This window comes from Scylla paramamosain, chromosome 6, assembly GCF_035594125.1.
Source record: "Scylla paramamosain isolate STU-SP2022 chromosome 6, ASM3559412v1, whole genome shotgun sequence".
NCBI lineage: Eukaryota > Metazoa > Arthropoda > Malacostraca > Decapoda > Portunidae > Scylla > Scylla paramamosain.
In genome coordinates this window covers 4,205,001-4,224,079 of record NC_087156.1, presented here as the reverse complement: position 1 = coordinate 4,224,079, position 19,079 = coordinate 4,205,001, and the positions used below count along the sequence as shown (strand labels likewise).

General features: G+C 44.9%; 1 protein-coding gene across 3 annotated transcripts in view; it reads left to right on the top strand.

The window, feature by feature from the left end:
- Positions 1 to 19,079, top strand: part of LOC135101234 (tyrosine-protein kinase Btk-like) — a 139,308-nt gene that overhangs the window by 30,871 nt on the left and 89,358 nt on the right. The gene's annotated exons all lie outside the window — the stretch shown is intronic.

The following is a 19,079-nucleotide window of genomic DNA, read 5'->3' as shown; positions in this document are numbered from 1 at the left end:
CATGCTGTGGTCCCCCCTGCCATCTTAAACACCATGCCCAGAGAGAGAGAGAGAGAGAGAGAGAGAGAGAGAGAGAGAGAGAGAGAGAGAGAGAGAGAGGATGGGGGAAAACCGTTAAAGATGTAAAGATTAGTTATCTCACTTGAACTCTGATGAACTCCTGAGGCTTCACAAAGGTCAGATTGTGATAAGGCGAGACGACCCGTCACTCTCTTTCCCCGTGTTGCCGCGCCTGGGTGGTCGTGACAGTCGACTGAAGCTAAAACCACATACTGCCCGAGATCCGCGCCCTGCTGTAGTGTGAAGAGGAGGAGGAGGGAGGCGCTGTGTGTAGGCTCCGTCTCTATGCCTCCTTGTCCGCTGTCCACCAAGGCTCTCAAGAAGACACGGGAAGGTTGGAGAAAAATACCGGAATTCGAGAGAGATCGGTCACGGCAGTACAGTGAACAGAGACTCTCTTCCTCATATTTCGCGGCAAGGAAGTTTTCCTTACAATATTTGCAGCTTGGATTGAAGATGATCCACACACACACACACACACACACACACACACACACACACACACACACACACACACACACACACACACACACACACACACACACACACACACACACACACACACACACACACACACACACACACACACACTAAGGAAGTTCCAGCGTCAGGGGCCAACTACGTAATCCCTCCCTCATGAGTCCCTCCTCCTGTCACTTCCGCGCCTCACGCCTGACGTCACGACAGGAGGCGCGCCAGCAAGTGACCGCCCAGGATTCCGGGAAAAAAAGAACTAGAAAATGAAAGACGTTGTGGAGGATGACGTGAAGATACTGTTGGTGACGCGGTGTTGTCTGGCTGGCCCTTCCTTCCTTCTTCCTCTCCGCCGTGACCTTCAACAACATCGTCACCATCACCATCCCTCACTGCTCCACCATTAATTGTGTGTACGTGTGTGTTTAGTGGTGAGCAGTGTGGGGAGTGGGGATGTTGTGGATGTTGTGATGGTGATGATGATGATGATGATTTTGTTGTTGTTGTTGTTGTTGTTGTTGTGTTGCGTCTTCATTGAGTTAATTGAGGGAACCTTTTTGTTACTTTCTTGTCGTAACGTTCACCTCTTCCTCCTTACACACACACACACACACACACACACACACACACACACACACACACACACACACACACACACACACACACACACACACACACACACACACACACACACCCGTACATGTGTCTGCTCTGCTAGACTCGTACTCTGCTGTGTCTCTCCACACCCTCGCTTTGTTGCACCACTTGCCCACTCCTCTCCATGGATATCAACACATGTATTTCCTTGGCGTTACTCCATCCCTTGTTTCCTCCCTCACAAGTGCACGCCCTCTTCTCTTCACTTTTCTTCTCTTCTCTTCCCGTACGAACATTCTTCCACAGTTTTTTTTTTTTTTTTCCACATCCCACTCTTTTCCTTCCATCATCACAGTCCTGTCCTTTCCTGTCACCACCATCCCATCCCTTTTCAGCAGTTTATTGTCATCACCACCATCACAGCGTCACCGAAGTATCGTAAGCCCAGTAACTCAATTGTACCCAACTTAACATTACGTCATAATCTCACCGTACCAAACCTTACCTTACTTTACCTAACCTAACTTAAGGTAACCTAACGTAACGTAATCTAACCTAGCCTTACCTTACCGTACCTTACCTAATCTTACCTTACCTAACCTAATTTTGCCTAACCTTACGTTACCTTGCAGTACGTAACCTAACCTAACCTGACCAAAAACTACCTGACATGATCTTACCTCACCCTAACTCACCCCACCTCACATCACCTCACCTTACCTCACCTTACCTCACCCAATCGAGCGCAAACTAATTCAGCCCAGCCTAACATTACCCAACCTACCCAGAGCTAATCTCCTTGACGCCGCCGCCAGTCAGAGCCTTATGCAAGTGTCCAGGTGGTGTAAGATGCAGCTTCAAAATGTGATTCACCGCCGCCCACGCCCGCACGCCCACAGCTTAGATATACCCGGATGTACACTTTGATATTTTTTTTTTTTTTGGGGGGGGGGGCGGGGAAATGGGGGGCCGGGAGAGGATGAGGGTGTTATTTTTGGAAGTGGATGACGTTATAAGGGAAATGTTGATAATAGGTGCGCAGTGTTTTTATTTATTTATTTATTTATTTATTTATTTATTTATTTTATTTAGTTTATTTTATCTATTTTTTTTTTCTTTCTTTCTTTGACGCTGTGGTGATTTCCGGATATTAATGAACTGGTGTAGGAGTGACAATGGACTTCTGTTGTTGCTGCTGCTACTGCTGTTGGTGTTGGTGTTACTACTACTACTACTAATACTTATAGCTACTAATACTAATACTGTTACTGCTACTGTTACTTCATCTTCTTTTACTACTACTACTACTACTACTACTACTACTACTGTTTTATTATTATTATTATTATTTTTATTATTATTATTATTATTATTATTATTATTATTATTATTATTATTATTATCATCACCACTACACCACCATGACCACCACCACCACAGCCATCACGAGGAAGACGTTGATGGAAAAAAAAAAGAAAGAGAAGGAAGAAAAGGAGGAGGCAGAACAGAAATGAAGCAGAATAAGAATACAAGAACCTTAGTGCAAGAAAATAAAAGAATATGAAAGTGAGGAAGGAAAGAAGAAGACCCCAACATGGCAACGAATGTGACTTCTTGGTGACCTGGCATTGGTGACCTCCTTGCCTCGGCTGTGTGTGTTAGGGGGTGGTGAGGGGTGAGGGGAGGAGGAGCGGAGCGAGTAGAGAAGGTGGAAAATAAGGGGAAAAAAAAAGAAAAATAAGATGAAAAAAATGCAAAGGATCCGAAGAAAAAAAAATGAAGGGAGAGCAAAAGGAGACGAGGAAATAGAGAAAAGAGAGAAAAGAAAATAAAGGATGAGCATTGTGAAGTCTGAGGAGGAGAGTATGATAAAAGAAAAGAAAAAGAAAAGGAGGGTAAGACAAAAAAGGAAAGAAAGGTAAAAAGAAGAAAGAGGATAGTTCAGAAAAAAAAAAAGTATGAAACAGCAACAGAGCAACAAAAAAAAAAGAAAAAAAGGGAAAATGAGGAAAAGAAAGAAACAAAAAGAAAATATGAAACGAAGAAAAATAGAAGAAAGAAGATAGTTCAGAAAAAAAAATATAAAAAACACAGCAACGAGACGACATAAAAAAAAAAAAGAAAGAAAGAAAGAAACGGAAGAAAAATATGAAACGAAGAAGAAAAGAAAAAGAAAATAAGAAACGGGAAGAGGAGGAGAGGCGTGCTTGAGGTTCCTTCCAACGACGCTCAGTCAAGCCCAGGAGCTGCGGAGTTAGGGCTAAGTGCACGGCAGAGAGGAAGAAAAAGTGGTCCTGGTGGAGTGTGTGGTGCCTGCCTTGTTGGGGCGTGTTTGGCCTGCCTGTGTGGTGGTGGTGGTGGTGGTGGTGGTGGTGACGTCAGGTGTGTTGTTTCATTAGGTTTGCAAGCTGAAGTAGCGTAAATGTAAATACGACACGTTAGCTTCCTTGATATCGTAAAGAGAGTTATGAAAAAAAAAGAAGTTACTGACGAAAAAACGGGTTAGTAAGGGAATATTACTCAGAAAAATAGTTACTTAAGGTAGGAATTGCATCGAAAAAAAAAAAGTCAAATTTATCAAAAAAACAAACCACACAGCCTTTTAAGAGAGAGAGAGAGAGAGAGAGAGAGAGAGAGAGAGAGAGAGAGAGAGAGAGAGAGAGAGAGAGAGAACGCAGTAAGGACCAGATTATTATGTAAACCTTTCTGCAATCCACATACAATCTGCGAGAGAGAGAGAGAGAGAGAGAGAGAGAGAGAGAGAGAGAGAGAGAGAGAGAGAGAGAGAGAGAGAGAGAGCAGTAAGGATCGGATCATTAGGCAAACCTCCTATCCACACACAATATACCAAAAAAGAAAAAAAAATCGCCCGAACGAACTTCTAAACAAGAGCTCTGCAATGCCCTGCGCGGCGAGGCTCCCCAGAGAACGCGCCTGTTTAATAACGTGGGTCTAGTAAGCATTTCCAGTCCGGAGCCCCGACACTTTAGACGCCCGCACACTCACGAGGTTGGCATTGATGTGTAGTTAAGTTCAAGGAGATGTTGCCACTCCCCCTTATTTGTCGGTGATTTTACGTTTTGTGGTTTTTTTGTTTTTTTGCTGATCCGTGCGACCGCTCCTGGAAACTCGTTGTGCTCTTGTTCCAGTGGCGTGGTCAGTAAAGAGAGAGACGTGGCGAGATAGGATTGCGTGTGTTCATCTCAGTTTCCCCCCATTGGGTAGCGCGAGGTGAGGGAAAAAACAGGTCACTTGCTCACTAATCGGTACATATTTTCTAGGTTTTTGAAGTGTTTGCTGACTTTATCTGTGAGAGAGAGAGAGAGAGAGAGAGAGAGAGAGAGAGAGAGAGAGAGAGAGAGAGAGAGAGAGAGAGAGAGAGAGAGAGAGAGAGAAGGTTATTGGTTTAAGTTTCCTCATTCGCCATTACTTCAACTAATAAAAATTAATTATCTGTGGTATGTCTACGCCTACCTCAAACTTTTCCCTCGTGGTGTGTGGTAATGACGTGTGTGGCTTGGTACACTTCCACACACCGACATATAAATCCCTTCTTGTGGTGTGTGGTGTGTGGTGTGTGTGATCCACTTCTAAAGTATATCACCTGACCTTCACCTTGGCGCTCCCTCGTCTTTGCCCTACCTGTAATCACCCCGCACCTGGCCCTCAGCGACGACCAATACGTCTTTGTTAACCCGTCACCATGAAGAAGGACTAGTTTAATTAGCGAGCATGCATAGCGGTGTTTAACCAGCAGGTGTAGCGGTGCCTCGGGATGTTGGTTTGTCTGGCGCGCCTTTCTCCGACTGGCCACACGCAACTCCCGTTTCTCTTCATGTCTAAATCAACTGTCGAGGCGCCCCAGGACCCGCCAGGCGCTCCAGACTCGGCCTGAGCGGTGAGTGGGAATGTGCGAATGTTTGCGGTCGCCCGGCATAACGTGGTGTGCTGTGTCTCAGAGTTGGCTGCTCGCCTCGAAGGTTACATTCCCAGAGGAGTGGGAGGTTGGTTTACAGTTGTAGAAACACACACACACACACACACACACACACACACACACACACACACACACACACACACACACACACACACACACACACACACACACACACACACACACACACACACACACACACACACACACACACTGGAGGAAAAGTTTAACCACAGGTGCGGATGTAGCAAAACCACACGGTTGTTGCTTATAATACTCTCGTACACTTTAACCACTTACACGGAGGATTATAGAGAATTACAAAAGATGACAAACAACAACAGCCAACATCGGATTTTTCTGTGTTGTTTGATTGCACACTACCCCACTGCACACTACCCCACACTAACCACTGGAAGGGAGAGGACGGCACGGAGGTAAACACAACGAAAAATAAATCCCATAAAAAAAGCTACTCCATTAAGTAAAAAAAAAATAAAATAAAATAAATGAATAAATAAATAAATAAACTCAGGGTAAGGCGCCTTGAAATCCACAACCCATTGCCAGGTTTATGAATTTTGGGCAGAACCTTAACCACCAGGAGCAGAACACTGAAGCTGGTGGAAAGGACAGGCTGCCTCCGGTCGTGGGGGCCGCTCTACTTCTCAACAGCTGGCGTGCAAGGCATTTTTCACGTGTGTGTGTGTGTGTGTGTGTGTGTGTGTGTGTGTGTGTGGGAAGGAAGTGGTCTTGTCTTGGCGTACATAGCATAGCATGAGCGCACTGTCTTCTTGAGCAGTGACGACACGCCCTCACCATCCCAGCTTCTCTCTCCCCTTCCTTTTTTTTTCTCTCTTTTTTTTTCTCTCCTGATCATCTCTCTTCACATGTTTTATCTCTCATCTCTATTCTCCTCATTCCTCTTCTTTGTCCATTCACCTTCCTCTCTCCTTGTCCTCTTTTCTCCTTGCCTTCTCTGTTCATATTATCCTTATCCCCCCTCACCTCTACCGTCCCTCCCTTACCTCCTCCTCGCATCTTTGCTTATCCTTGTCTTCCTCCATTACTTAAAACCCACAAACATGGCGGATTACTTGCTCTTTTGTACGTGTTTGAATAATGATTTGTCTTCTTTCGCATTTCATCTAATGATATGTTGTTTCTTCTACCCCTGCAGGTGAGTGTTGTGCTGGTTGTGGCGGCCGCGAGGAGTGGTGAGTACTGGAGCTTGGTGAGGCGGGGGGAGAGACGGTACACACTCAGGGAGGAAGCGGTAGTGGGTGGAACTGGGATCAAGATAATATTAATGCCATGAAGGTCAAGTTTTTCCTCTCTTGCATATTGGCTACTGGTATTACATATCTCATCACACCCACCTCCTCCTCCTCTTCCTCCTCCACCCCTTTCTTGATGACCACACCTTCCTCCTTGCTGTGCTCCTCTGACTTCCTCTCCATAGGTCCTCGTCCTTCCATTCCTCTATTCTTCCTCCCAAGTGTGTTTTCTTTGTTTCCCTCCCCATGTCTTCTTTCCCTCTTCTATCCCCTTGTTCCTCTTATCTTCCATTTGCTTCTCTCCACTCTCTTTCCGCATCATGTTAGTGGTTCATTATTTTCTAAAACGCTTCTTTCCCACTTTGTTTGCCTTGTTTCCTCTCTCTCTAGTCTCATCAGCTCACAAGTCTCTCGTTCCCTTTATTTTCCTTCCTTCTTTTCTTTCTGCTTTCTTAGGATCTATATTCCTCGTTCCACATCCTGCCTTCTTGTCTCTTATTGTTTTTTCTCTTTCTTTTTTTTTCTCTCCACCTCGTCGTTGTCCACACTACCTAAATCTTTAATAGTCTCCCCATTGTGGGTGAGGGTGACAGGAAGGGAAGGGAGGAGTGGAGAGAAAGGTTGTTTAATAATATTATTTGCTCCATTGTGTTGTTGTATTTTTGTTCATTTTTCTTTTCCTTATAAAGGCGACAGTCATTAATCTTGATAGTTTTTTTTTCTTCTTTTTTTTTTTTAAGTAGTGACGTGTAATGTTGCCTTCGGGTCCACGTTACTGTATCGCTAATTGCTTTTTTTTACTCGCCTCGTTGTGTTCGGAAGATTATTTTCGGTAAATGATTCTCTAGTCATGTTCGATCTGATGAGATAATTAAGTGCCTTTCTTGCTGTTATTATTCGCCGTGTTCAGAGAGAGAGAGAGAGAGAGAGAGAGAGAGAGAGAGAGAGAGAGAGAGAGAGAGAGAGAGAGAGGTAGGTGTGTTTGCAGTAAGTTAACATTGTTTAATTGTCAGTGTCTGCAGCGAGCGGCCGTGCTTCAAGATACAGGTATACATCAACTCTGAAGATTCCTTATGTTCCACGGGGACTTCCTCACGTAAACTTCGGCTCCTTGCTTGGAGGGAGCGCGAAACATGAAGAGAAAGAGGGAGAGAGGCAGATGAAAGAGGTTAAGGAGGAAGGAATAGATGAAAAGGATCGAAGCATTAAAAGGAATGGGTGAAAACGGAGGAGATGGAGGCAAAGCAGGAAGGGGACAGGGAGTAGAGAAAGGATAGATGGCGAAGGAATAAGGCAGGAACGGATAGAGGCAGAGGAGGTGGGAAAGGAGAAAGAAGATTGAGAGGAGGGCATAGAGTTAAAATAGGAGGAAGACAAGGGAGAGAGAGAAAAAGAAGAGGGAGGAACCAGTCAAACTTGTAAGACTCCCTCGACTTAACACATGAAGGGCGTGAGGTCAGAAAAGATTGGGACTGGCTGGGCCTCTCCAAGCAGCGAGTCAAACAGCAGCCTGGCGAGGTGCGCATTTCACTTCGTGTCAGGTTTCATCATCGGCAGGTAGTGCAGTACATGACCTGATGCGTCTTATATATATAATTTCAATCTTAGCATCGGTGTGTTTTTGCCCCGTTAGTCACTTCCCGGGTCAGGCGGCAAGGCGAGGCGAGAGACAATCGACAGGTACGAGTGTGAGGGTTAATTGGCAGGTGGATGACGGGCGTGAGGAGCGCGGGTGACGGCTGCCGCCTTCTGCGCCGTGTGTGGGTGCGACATGTGTGAAGTCTCGAGTGTTGCACAAGCCACGACCTGGAGGAGAAATTAATGGAATAGTTTTAGTCATCTAGTCGTGAGGAGGGGAGGAGGGAAAGCTGTGTGTGTGTGTGTGTGTGTGTGTGTGTGTGTGTGTGTGTGTGTGTGTGTGTGTGTGTGTGTGTGTGTGTGTGTGTGTGTGTGTGTGTGTGTGTGTGTTTGTCGAGTAGCTGCGTCATAAGCCCTGGCAGGAGGTGACGCAGGCGCGGGTGTAGGGGAGCAGGTAGGGACTCCTGGGTGGGCGCAGCGCGGCCTTGTCATGGCGTCCTTGGTAAGAGTCGCTGTAATTTAAAGCGAAGTGACGTGAAAATTCTTGTGTATTTATTTATGGGAGCCGAGGTCGTGTGATTGTGATCGGCGTGTTGTTTTGTTCCGCGGCAACATGTTGACACGTGGCTGACTGACGTGGACGCTAGGTGATAGCTAAGACTGGTGTGCTTCAGCTAGGGACGCGGAGAGGCTGCCTTGCTTTCATCATACACTCCTTACATTAACACGTATCATGATCAATGCGAGACTTAGCGTTCATCCAGAGTTTACTACTTCCGTGCGGCGGTCTGTTTGGAAATCCACAGGCATGCGAATATTGAATATCGCACAAATCCAGAGAACAGGAACGTAACCGTCATGTCACGCAGTACCATTTACGTAACAACCACTTTCAACTCTCGCGGGCAGGCAGACGTTACCTTTATCAAATAGAAAATGCAGTGTGCGTAAAATGGAACCTGTCTGTCTACTGATGGAAAAAGTATGAACAAAATTAGTTTCGCACAACGACCGCAAGAGTGACGCGTGTCCCCGGGTCGATGTGCGGGCGGGGCGGAGAGCTGCGGGAGAGGAGAGGGCGACCACTCGAGGCTCTTTGTGTGGAGGCTGGTGGTGGAGGGGGAGGGCAGAGGGGCATCACACGCGAGCGCCGCGGCACTGAGTGTGTCTCCAGCTGAGGGCAAATGGCCTATTCTCTACTTGGTCTTAGTTGTTGGACGCTGCGGGACCCTCCACAACCAGCGACCCTCCCATCCAGCGTTATAAAGAACCTCTTAGGAAGGTGTCGTGCAGGTGGAGCGGGCAGCTACACGCCTCCCTTAGGCCCGTATTTAGAAACGCCTTGCTTTCTCACCACGACTATTTTCAAAGGCCACAGCAATGACTAACCGGGTTTTTCAAGAGTGTTTCTCCTGTAAATAATGTAGAAATTTTGCTTATTTGTCACTAGAACCATAAAAAAAAAAAAAAAAATCTTAGAAACCCTTCTAATTTCAACTAAAACCTTTTGAATGTAGTAGAGGTGCGGCGCAGAAGTGTTTCAGAATATGGTCCATAGCGGTGCGTGCCTGGCCGTGCTTGTACTGCTATCTTTCAGGTCTGTGGGTGAGGGAGGCGTGTGGTCCGCTGCCCCTGGCTTCACCTGCCCCCTGCACCACCATCACTCGAGCGTGGCGGAAAAAATACAAGGCAAACAGACTGAGGGGAGCATCCTTAAGGAGAGAGAGAGAGAGAGAGAGAGAGAGAGAGAGAGAGAGAGAGAGAGAGAGAGAGAGAGAGAGAGAGAGAGAGAGAGAGAGAGAGAGGGTGTATGTGTAGCGCTATTTCAGTGAACTAATGATGTTTGAACAAGTAAATGAGGTGACCTTCTACTTGTTATATGTCCTTGAAGTGTGTGTGTGTGTGTGTGTGTGTGTGTGTGTGTGTGTGTGTGTGTGTGTGTGTGTGTGTGTGTGTGTGTGTGTGTGTGTGTGTGTGTGTGTGTGTGTGTGTGTGTGTGTGTGTGTGTGTGTAAGTGGGAGTGAGAACCAGGAGGAGAAATGACAAACCACCACGTGCTATCTATCAGTCAACATTTTCCCCGATTACTCTTCTTCGTTTCGTCTGCGTTTGCCATTATTATCGCCGCCGTTACTGGGTCCATCATTCGATCAAGGCTGGCGAAGAAGAAAGCTGTGTGTGTGTGTGTGTGTGTGTGTGTGTGTGTGTGTGTGTGTGTGTGTGTGTGTGTGTGTGTGCCGTAGTTGGCGTGTAGGTGCGACGAAGAGGCGTGAGAAGTGAGTTTTTTTTCTTTTTCTTTTTATTTTCTTCTTTTATTGGTAGGAGGTGAAGTGATGTGAGGCAAGATTCCATTTGAGACAGTCTTGTTTTCTGAAGGGCGCGTCAATTACAGGGAGGAGGAGGAGGAGGAGGAGGAGAATATATCATTTGACTGGAAAACATCTTCGTCTACTGTTATGAGAGAGAGAGAGAGAGAGAGAGAGAGAGAGAGAGAGAGCATCTTTAACAAACCATCTTTTTATCACAGCGTTCATGGGTCAGTGCAGAAGTATTCCCTGCTACATGCTATTAGAACTCTGAAATCATTGACCCGTCCAGTGCATCTCACCCGCCACCTCATTACCTCACCTTTGCTGGGATGCTGGGAGGACTGGGTTGGTGGGGGAGGTGTAGGAATGGGAAAGTGCAAAGCGAATCGGAAAGGTTAGTAAAAGCGACAAAAAACGAAGTAATAGGAGCAATGGTGTCGATGAGTAGGAGAAAGAAGAGGCTGTAGAAGATGGCGGGAGTTGAGAGAGAGAGAGAGAGAGAGAGAGAGAGAGAGAGAGAGAGAGAGAGAGAGAGAGAGTCAAAGGAAAGCTAATTGCCTAGGGACGCTGAATCTCTGCCCGAGTTTCAAGTTGAGCCACCAGGGTACCACAGGACACCTCTCTCTCTCTCTCTCTCTCTCTCTCTCTCTCTCTCTCCCCCCATCCTCTTGTCGCCCCCACGCCCCTCCAGCAATCATAAATCTGTCAAGCAAACACAAAAGCGGTAACTCTGATGAGAAATTCTATACCAGCGTCCCCTTTAGATTATTATGAATAGGGAAGTGTGTAACGGATCTCTTCTACTACTACTACTACTACTACTACTACTACTACTTCTCGCATGGTCCCTGGGGAGGTTGCTACGCCGAAGAAGCACCAGGAAGCAGCGCGGGTGAGGGAGGTCGCCGTGGTGTGTCTATACAGGGGCGGTGTGAAGCGTAAGTAAAGGCCAGCAGGATTTTCACTTTTCCATCTCCGCCGCCTTGAATGTCAGACGAGCGTTGATGGTACAGACGGGGTGGGGGTGAGGAACGGGGAAGGGGAGGAGGGTGGGTTGAGAGACGGAGTGGAGAAAGAGAGAGAGAAGAAACGGACAGTACCAAGAAATCTGACGTAACACGGAACACTGAAGGGGGAAAAAAAAAAGAACGTGACAGAAAAGAGAAGGAAAAATGTGAGAAAAGAAACAGAAAGATAGAAAAATGGTACAAAGAAACAGAGAGAGAGAGAGAGAGAGAGAGAGAGAGAGAGAGAGAGAGAGAGAGAGAGAGAGAGAGAGAGAGAGAGAGAGAGAGAGAGAGAGAGAGAGAGAGAGAGAGAGAGAATTTCTTTGTTAGGACCGATGTGTTTCGATTCTTGCTGTATACTGGGTTAAATTTCTCCGTTCCATGTTATTAATTTGGGTTAATATACTCACAAGAGAGGAGAAAGTCGGAAGAAGAGAGGCGGGGGAACGATAATGACAGTGGTGGCGACAGTGTGCGTTGTGGTGGAGAGGTCTGGTGGAGGTATTAATGGTGAAGATGTAGATGTGGTGTATGAGGTGGAAGAGGAGGAGGAGGAGGAGGAAGTGGACCTGAATGAAGAGCAAATTAGTCATACTGTTGTCCTGCTTACTGTGTGTGTGAGAGAGAGAGAGAGAGAGAGAGAGAGAGAGAGAGAGAGAGAGAGAGAGAGAGAGAGAGAGAGAGGTCGTGTTGTAATGTTCAAATACTGCACAGTCAGCGTCGTGGCCACAGCGGAGTTAGCTCAGCCGTAATTTAGTGGAGAGAGAGAGATGGAGGGTAACAAATTAAGAGGTGGCTAGATAGGGAGACAGGCGAAGAGGCAAAATTAATAGATAGATAGATAGATAGATAGATAGATAAATAAATAGATAGATGGATAGATGGACAGACAGACAGATAGACAGGGAGATAGGTAGATATATAGGCAGATAGATTCTCGTAGATAAGTAGATAGATAGCTGGATAGATATATAGATAGATAGATAGATACGTTAATAGATAGTTTTATTGACCATAAGTATTGTACATCATTTAAAAACAAAACACTAATCATGAAAAAAAAGGTCAGAATGTTATAACGCAGCTGATCCTCTTAAAGTTCATACAAAATCATTCTCTGATGAAAAGAAAAATTACATACGATACTACATCAGGCTAAAGAGAGGGAAAAAAAAATGTCGAAAAACCCTGAAGCCACCCGCTAAGTTGAACAACACTAATGAAATACTGAAAAAAAAAGACATAACACTCGTAGTCATTTGTTTTGAGAAGTTTGCGGTGAAGAAGAGTCAACAAACCACAACATAAAACGAACAACTACACAAGAGGTTGGGAATGTCAGAGTACTAAAATAAATATAAAAACAAAAAAACAAGAACTACAACGACAGAGGAAAATTAAACAGATAGATAGATAGATAGACAGTACACACACTTGTAGAAAAAAGATATACAACACTTTTAAATGCATATACTTGCCAAATACACATATATAAGAGTATAAAAGCCACAGTCAATAACATAATAAAGCACGATACAAAAGAACACATGAGAGAGAGAGAGAGAGAGAGAGAGAGAGAGAGAGAGAGAGAGAGAGAGAGAGAGAGAGAGAGAGAGAGAGAGAGAGAGAGAAGGGCTGTCCTTTACCCAGCCTCAGCAGTGCACCTGAGCGTGACACTCGTAAACTACCTGGGCGGGAGGCGTGAGTGCTGCCCCTGATTCTCTCTCTCTCTGTCTCTCTCTCTCTCTCTCTCTCTCTCTCTCTCTCTCTCTCTCTCTCTCTCTCTCCTGCCTTTGCTCAGTCGCTCGTTTCTCTCCTGTTCCCATTACTGGACTGTGTGTGTGTGTGTGTGTGTGTGTGTGTGTGTGTGTGTGTGTGTGTGTGTGTGTGTGTGTGTGTGTGTGTGTGTCTGTCTGTCTGTGTCTGTTTCTGTTTCACTATTACAGCCTTTGTTGAATACGTGACACGTCTCACACACACACACACACACACACACAGAGAGAGAGAGAGAGAGAGAGAGAGAGAGAGAGAGAGAGAGAGAGAGAGAGAGAGAGAGAGAGAGAGAGCAGTTATCATTAGCTAATATTCCGTGTCTGAATTTCTTGCGGCATCGTTGGTTTCCCAATTTTGAACTCATAAAAACAAGAGTAAAAACGAGGAAGCAATCGAAATGCAACTCTCTCTCTCTCTCTCTCTCTCTCTCTCTCTCTCTCTCTCTCTCTCTCTCTCTCTCTCTCTCTCTCTCTCTCTCTCTCTCTCTCTCTCTCTCTCTCACACACACACACACACACACACACACACACACACACACACACACACACACACACACACACACACACACACACACACACACACACACACACACACAGTTATCGTGCGTGAGAAGTTAATTTTCGTAAAAGGAAAATAATAATAATAAAAATAATCAATACATTGCTAATTTAAGAAACAAATAATTATACGCTACAGTGAATGAGAGAGAGAGAGAGAGAGAGAGAGAGAGAGAGAGAGAGAGAGAGAGAGAGAGAGAGAGAGAGAGAACCCAGTGGCGGTATTTCACAGTGTTTGGTTTTGCAGAAGAATTGCCTTGACTAGCGAACGACCTCATCCCGTCGTTGTTTGACCAATTGCCTTGAAATCAAACAGAGAGAGAGAGAAATAGGAAAAAGTGAGAGAGAGGAAGAGAGAGAGAGAGAGACAGACAGACAAAGAAAACGAGAGATACAGACAGCCAGACATACAGACAGACAGACAGACAGACCGAAAGAGAGAGAGGACAGGAGAAATGGACGACGCAGATGCAAACAGGACACAAAAGGGAAAGGGTTAATTAGTACACAAAAAAAAATCCAAACTAAAATTAAATAAAGAAAAAACGAATGATAGGAAAAAGGGGTAAAAAAAAGTAAATTTGAAAAAAAAGAGGAATACATAGAACAAGTAAAACAGAGATTCAGAAAAAGGGAGGAGAAAAAGAAAAAAAACGAACAGAAACGAAGAGGAATGCAAAAAAAAAAAAGTTGGATTGAATGGAAATAGGAAGGAACGTGAAAACAAAACATCATGATAGGAAGCATTAATAAAATAGAACAGATAACAAGAAAGGAAAGAAAAAGAGAGAGAAGACCGCAAGAGGAAAAAGAAAAAATTGAGAAAATGTCTGAAAAATGAGAGAATGGAACGAGAGAGAGAGAGAGAGAGAGAGAGAGAGAGAGAGAGAGAGAGAGAGAGAGAGAGAGAGAGAGAGAGAGAGAGAATGCGGATCGTATGGAAAAAATGATAATGAAAAAAGAGGTAAAAGAGAAGAGGGAGGGAATAAGAAAGAAGGATTATGATGATGTAACGATGGAAAAGAGGAAGTGTAGAGAAAATAAAGAAAAGGAAAAAAACCTAACCCCCCCCCACACACACACACACACACACACACACACACACACACACACACACACACACACACACACACACACACACACACACACACACACACACACACACACACACACACACACACACACACAGTAGTTTTCCCAGATTTTTTCCCCGTCATTCCCGCACGTTACTTTCTCTCTCTCTCTCTCTCTCTCTCTCTCTCTCTCTCTCTCTCTCTCTCTCTCTCTCTCTCTCTCTCTCTCTCTCTCTCTCTCTCTCTCTACCCCTTTTACGTGGCCCTGTAAAGAGGAAATGAGGTTTATTCCCCAGATTATCGGATATTAGGCTGGAAATGACGGTCTTGCAATGAGAGAGAGAGAGAGAGAGAGAGAGAGAGAGAGAGAGAGAGAGAGAGAGAGAGAGAGAGAGAGAGAGAGACTGGAATCTGTGTAATCTCCGTCTCATTTCTATCCTGCATCTCTTTCTTGCTCTAAATGGGATAGTTCACATTATCAAAAATAGCCTCGTGAGGACCACCAAGTCTGCTGCTGCGGCGGCTGCGATTTGGTCTTCTTTTGTGTTCCGCTGTGTTCCTGCTGTTTTTTTTTTTTTTGTGTGTGTGTGTGATCAATAAAGTAATTAACGTTGAATTCCTGCGCTTCTTCCTTCCTCCGTCTATTTTTTTCTTCCTTTTTTTTATTCTGTCTACCTCATCCTCCCGTTCTGATTTCCTGTCTTCCTGTCTTTCCTTCCTCTCTCTCTCTCTCTCTCTCTCTCTCTCTCTCTCTCTCTCTCTCTCTCTCTCTCTCTCTCTCTCTCTCTCTCTCTCTCTCTCTCTCTCTCTCTCTCTCTCTCTCTCTCTCTCTCTCTCTCTCTCTCTCTCTCTCTCTCTCTCTCTTATTGCTGTTTCTTCTCTACTTCACGTATCATTTCATTTTTTTTTTCACTTTATTTCCATGTCTTTTTTTTCTGGTATCTATGTACTTTTTATTTTATTATATTGTTTCTGCTTTTCCCCCTTTTTTTTTTTCTTTTCGCTTTCTGTACAATCACATTATCTTTGTCTTCACGCCATTTAGTGCTATTCATTTTTTTTTTCTTCCTTCCTTACTTCAGATTTATCCTCCCTGTTTTCTCTTATCCTTATCCTTAACTGTTCTTTCTCATCTACTCCTTGCAATAATCTAATCTATCTTTTAATACCTTTTTTTTTTTTTTACTTTGCCTCATTCCTAATCTCATCTCTTTTCTCCATATATTTTCACCAGCTGTCATTTTTGTTCTTACTGCTCTTTTTTTTTTTTTCATCTGTTTTCATGTTTATTCAAGCGTTCACTTCTTGAGAGACAAAGGTGAAGCTTGTTGAGAGGAACGTGAGGTGTTTGGACGCTTGCAGGGTGCATAATGTAGCTTGTGGTCGTGTCTCTCTCTCTCTCTCTCTCTAAACTTCTCCAGCTCTGCCTTTTATTTTCTTCCTCGCTTGGTCGCATCTTAGCTTTCCATGGTCTCAGTTACACTCTCTCACACACGCACCAATTATTTTTTTTTTCTTTCCGCTTCACTACTGTTCACTCACTGACTCATTTCGTGGCCTTAGTCCGTATTCTGAAACACATCTGCCCCGCACCTCTACTACATTCCAAAGGCTCTAGTTAAAGTTACACTTGGTTTTAAGGATGTGTTTATCATGGTTCTAGTGACAGATGAACAAGATTTCTACATTATTAGCAGGAGAAACGCTCTTGAGAACCCGGCTGATCGTCTCTGTGGCCTTTTGAAAAACAGTCGTGGTGAGAGAGCCATGTGTTGTAGAATACGGCTCTTATTTACTTATACGCTTTCACTCACTCACTCACTCACTCATTCACACACTTTTATGCTCACTGTTTGTCCACTGGCTGTTTTTTTTTTTTTTTTTTTTTTTTTTAGCATATCCACTCTCTCTCTCTCTCTCTCTCTCTCTCTCTCTCTCTCTCTCTCTCTCTCTCTCTCTCTCTCTCTCTCTCTCTCTCTCTCTCTCTCTCTCTCTCTCTCTCTCTCTCTCTCTCTCTCTCTCTCTCTCTCTCTCTCTCTCACATTATTCAATCAACCCACCTCCATCTTTACCTTGCATTCTTTATTTACTTGTTTCTTACTCTATCATTCTCTCACTCCTCTCTGACTCCCTTACCCACTTCATTTCTGCCCTCGTTTCACTCTAACCATCCTTCCCTCAATCTTCCCTCTTCATTTGATTGTCTCACTCCCTCCCTCCCTCAGCTAGCACCACCTCCTTCTGTTCCTCTTCCTCCTCCTGACCCTCTTCATTGACCCCCACACCGCCCCTCCCCTACTAGTTACGAAGGGCGTCGGGCTAACGTCTTCCATCGCGTCGTCAGGGCAAAGGGCAAGTACAGGCGAAAATCGACGTCATATTTCTTCAGTGTTGTTGTGGAGTGGCGAGCAGAGAGCGTAAGGGGGTCGAGGGGCGGGAGGAGATGGGGAAAGAGGCAAGGTCTGGTGAAAGTGTCTGATGTGAGGGTGGGTGAGTGTGATGGGGCGGGGTGAGGCGGTGACTCTGTAATGAAGAGGAGGAGGAGGAGGGAGAGGGACAGGACGTAAAAATAGATAAATGGATATAATTTCGGTGTTTCCTGCAGAGCGTGGCAACAAACTGATGTCTTAAGTGAAATGTTTCCTAAAATAGAGGCGTCCTTTCTGCACCTCACCCTTTGTGGACGCCAAGAAAGATGCAAACAAGAGAGCAGCAGAAATAGACGTAGTGAGTTGATCAGTATTATTTGATAGCCAGCGTACCACAGGATGGAGAGTGCGAAGATGGCTCTCTCTCTCTCTCTCTCTCTCTCTCTCTCTCTCTCTCTCTCTCTCTCTCTCTCTCTCTCTCTCTCTCTCTCTCTCTCTCTCTCTCTCTCTCTCTCTCTCTCTCTCTCTCTCTCTCTCTCTCTCTCTCTCTCTCTCTCTCTCTCTCTCTCTCTCTCTCTCACTTTGAGTTATGACTGATAGAGAAAGACACACAGGAAGCAGGAAAAAAATGCTGAGGCAGACAAAGGTCCAGCTGGTAGAGAGTTATGCAAAACACACATGACGCAGTATACGCGAGTACCACGGGCTGAGTGGAGGCACTGCTCTCCTGCTGGTGACTTCCAGTGGCGCACGGGAACACAGACGGTGGTGCAGAAGGTTTGTTTACAGTACAGGCGTGAGGTGAGTGGTGGTGAGGAGAGTGGACAGGCGGCATTTGTTAAGGCTGTGCACTGAAGCTGATGACATGAGCTCATAAGAACATAACGAAAGCTGCAAGAAGCCATCAGGCCTACACGTGGCAGTCCCTGTATGAAATATACCTACCTATTTCCACCTATCATTCTCATCCATAAATTTGTCTAATCTTCCCTCAAAGCTCCCTAATGACTTAGCACTAACAACTTGATTACTGAGTCTGTTCCATTCATCTACCACTCTCTTTGAGAACCAATTTCTTCCTGTCTCTTTTTAAACTTAAATTTTTCAAGCTTGAACCCGTTATTTCTTGTTTTATCCTGGTTACTGATCCAAAGAATTTTGCTTACGTCCCCCTTGTTATAACCCTTATACCACTTAAAGATTTCTATCAGGTCCCCTCTTAACCTACGTCTCTCTAAAGAATGTAAATTTAACAGCTTCAGTCTCGCCTCGTAAGCAACATTCCTCATCCCCTGTATCCCTTCAATCATTCTCCTTTGTATTGATTCTAATAGACCTATATCCTTCCTTCCCAGCCTATCTGTCTCCTGTTCCACTATCTCCTTATAACAGTTATGGAAATATCTGTCAGCTTCTTACTCTCAGCTTCTCACTCTCATCTGCTCTAAGCATCTGCTCACTATTCGGCATATCCTGCATGTTTTCCTGGGTGAAGACAGTTAAAGAATACTCATTTAGAATTTTACTACTCTCCTCCCCAGAACTAACCAGCTCCCCATTTGCTGCCTTTAATGAACCTATTGTTTTCTCATTCTTCGTCCTATATACCTGATAAAATCCCTTGGGGTCCGTCTTCGCCTGGCTGGCTACCTTTAATTCATAATTGCTTTTAGCTTTCCTCGTTAATCTCCTGACCGTTCTAATTAATTTATTATATTATGGCCTTAAAACTTCTTCCCCTGCCTTTAATATCTTAACAGTCATCCATTTAGGGTAATTTTTCTGTGATCTTATTGCTCTATATGGGATGTTTGCTAACTGTCCTGTATGCAATTTATCAACGAAATATTTATACAACTCATTTGCATTTACTTCCCCTAATCTCATCTCGGCCCCTTCCATCCTCTCCACTCCCTCATCTACTCGGCTCGACCTCATTTCTCCCATCTCAGCATAACCTGACCCTCCAACATACTCACACATATCTCCCCATCTCCCCCACCTCCGACCCTTCCGGACACTTCATCCCTCCTCTTGCCCTACACCCTCACACCTCACCTCACCTCCCTCA